Source organism: Colobus angolensis, unplaced genomic scaffold, assembly GCF_000951035.1.
Source record: "Colobus angolensis palliatus isolate OR3802 unplaced genomic scaffold, Cang.pa_1.0 Scaffold34, whole genome shotgun sequence".
NCBI classification, from domain to species: domain Eukaryota; kingdom Metazoa; phylum Chordata; class Mammalia; order Primates; family Cercopithecidae; genus Colobus; species Colobus angolensis.
Window position 1 is genome coordinate 6,504,499 of NW_012116710.1, and position 2,382 is coordinate 6,506,880.

The window sequence follows — 2,382 nt, forward strand, 5'->3', positions numbered from 1 at the left end:
TAGTTTTCCTTCTAACACTCAGGTCCCTCAGCTGCAGATCTGTTTGAGTTTGCTGGAGGTCCACTCCAGATGCTGTTTGCCTGGGTATCACCAGCGGAGGCTGCAGAACAGCAAATATTGCAGAATAGCAAATATTGCTGCCTGATCCTTCCTCCAGAAGCTTTGTCCCAGAGGGATACCCACCTGTATGAGGTGTCAGTCGGCCCCTATTGGGAGCTGTCTCCCAGTTAGGCTACAAGGGGGTCAGGGACCCACTTGGGGAAGTAGGCTGTTGGTTCTCAGAGCTCAAACACCATGCTGGGAGAACCACTGCTCTCTTCAGACCTGTCAGACTGGGACGTTTAAGTCTGCAGAAATTTCTGCTGCCTTGTCAGCTATGCCCTGCACCCAGAGGTGGGGTTTACAGAGGCAGCAGGCCTTGCAGAGCTGTGGTGGGCTCTGCCCAGTTTGAGCTTCCCAGCCACTTTGTTTACCTACTCAAGCCTCAGCAATGGTGGACACCCCTCCCCCTGCCAGGCTGCTGCCTCCCAAGTCGATCTCAGACTGCTGCACTAGCAGTGAGCAAGGCTCCATGGGCATGGGACCCGCGGAGCCAGGCACAGGATATAATCTCCTGGTGTGCCATTTGCTAAGACCATTGGAAATGCACAGTATTTGGTCGGCAGCCTGCCGATTTTCCAGGTACAGTCTGTCATGGCTTCCCTTTGCTAGGAAAGGGAAATCCCCTGACCCCTTGTGCTTCCCGGGTGAGGCAATGCCCTGCCCTGCTTCAGTTCACCCTCCTTGGGCTGCACCCACTGTCCAACCAGTCCCAATGAGATGAACCAGGTACCTCAGTTGTAAATGCAGAAGTCACCGTCTTCTGCGTTGATCACACTGGGAACCACAGACCAGAGCTGTTCCTATTCGGCCATCTTGGAACAGAATTGAGATTTGTTTTTTTCTTTGATTTATTTTTCCTTTTATTTTAGGTTCAGTGGTACATATGCAGATAAAGTTGTGTCATGGGTTTTGTGGTAAATATGATTTCTTCATCTGGGTACTAAGCATAGTACTCAATAGTTATTTTTTGTACCTTTCACCCTCCACCTTCAAGTAGGTCCCAGTGTGTGTTGTTCCCCTCTTGGTGCCCATTAGTCTCATCATTTAGTTCACTCTTATAAGTGAGAACATACCATATTTGGTTTTCTGTTCCTGCATTAGTTTGCTGAGAATAATGACTTCCAGCTCCACCCATGTTAATGCAAAAGACATAATCTCACTCTTTTGTAGGACTGCATAGTATTCCATTGCATACATGTACCACATTTTCTGTATTTAATCTGTCCTTGATGAGCATTTGGGTTCATTCCATGTCTTTGCTATTGTGCATAGTTTTGCAATGAACATTCATGTGCATATGTCTTTATGGCAGAATGATTTTTTTTTTCTTTTTTCTTTTTTTTGCAAGAGGTAAGTAAAAGACTCAATTTGATTCTTCTAGAGGGGGGAAAAAGGAGTTGAAAGTAGGTCTTCATTTTGCAGTCATCATCTGTACGAATTCTTCATAGTTGACTTGTCCGTCTCCATCAATATCTGCTTCTCTGATCATTTCATCTACTTCTTCATCTGTTAGTTTTTCTCCTAAGTTTGTCATGACGTGACGTAGTTCTGCTGCACTGATGTAACCATTGCCATCCTTGTCAAAGACTCGGAATGCCTCACAGATTTCTTCTTCACTATCTGTATCTTTCATTTTTCTAGCCATCATAGTCAAAAATTCGGGGAAGTCAATGGTGCCTTTACCATCAGCATCCACTTCGTTGATCATATCCTGCAATTCAGCTTCTGTTGGGTTCTGACCCAGTGACCTCATGACAGTTCCAAGTTCCTTTGTTGTGATGGTGCCATCGCCATCCTTATCGAATAGGGAGAAAGCTTCCTTGAATTCAGCAATCTGTTCCTCGGTCAGCTGATCAGCCATGGTGCGAGCGAAGGGAGGAAGAGCAGAGGGAGCGAGAGTGGCTGCACCAGCGCGGGGGCTGTGATGGCGGGGGTGCCTCCGATGATGCCGCTGCTGCTGCTGCTAAGGCGCGCTGTGCGCTGCGCCGCCGCCGCTTGCGCCGCCGCCGCCTGACTACGAGTAAGGGCACAGCGTCCACGAGACTCCCAGCACCACTGCCCTATGGCAGAATGATTTCTATTCTTCTGGGTATACACCCAGTGATGGGATTGCTGGGTTGAATGGTAGTTCTGTTGTTGGCTGTCTGAGGAATCACCACGCTGCTTTCCACAATGGGTGAACTAATTTACACTTCCACCAACAACGTGTAAGTGCTCCCTTTTCTTCATAACCTTGTCAGTATCTGTCCTTTTTTGACTTTTTAATAAGAGCCATTCTGA

At 47.6% G+C, this 2,382-nt stretch overlaps 1 pseudogene across 1 annotated transcript; it reads right to left on the bottom strand.

The window, feature by feature from the left end:
• Positions 1–1,422: 1,422 nt before the first annotated feature.
• LOC105519165 lies at positions 1,423–2,153 on the bottom strand (annotated as a pseudogene). Its single transcript, XR_001002933.1, has 2 exons — positions 2,104–2,153; positions 1,423–2,065 (listed from the first exon to the last, which is right to left on the bottom strand). The product of XR_001002933.1 is annotated as a calmodulin pseudogene (transcript).
• Positions 2,154–2,382: the final 229 nt, after the last annotated feature.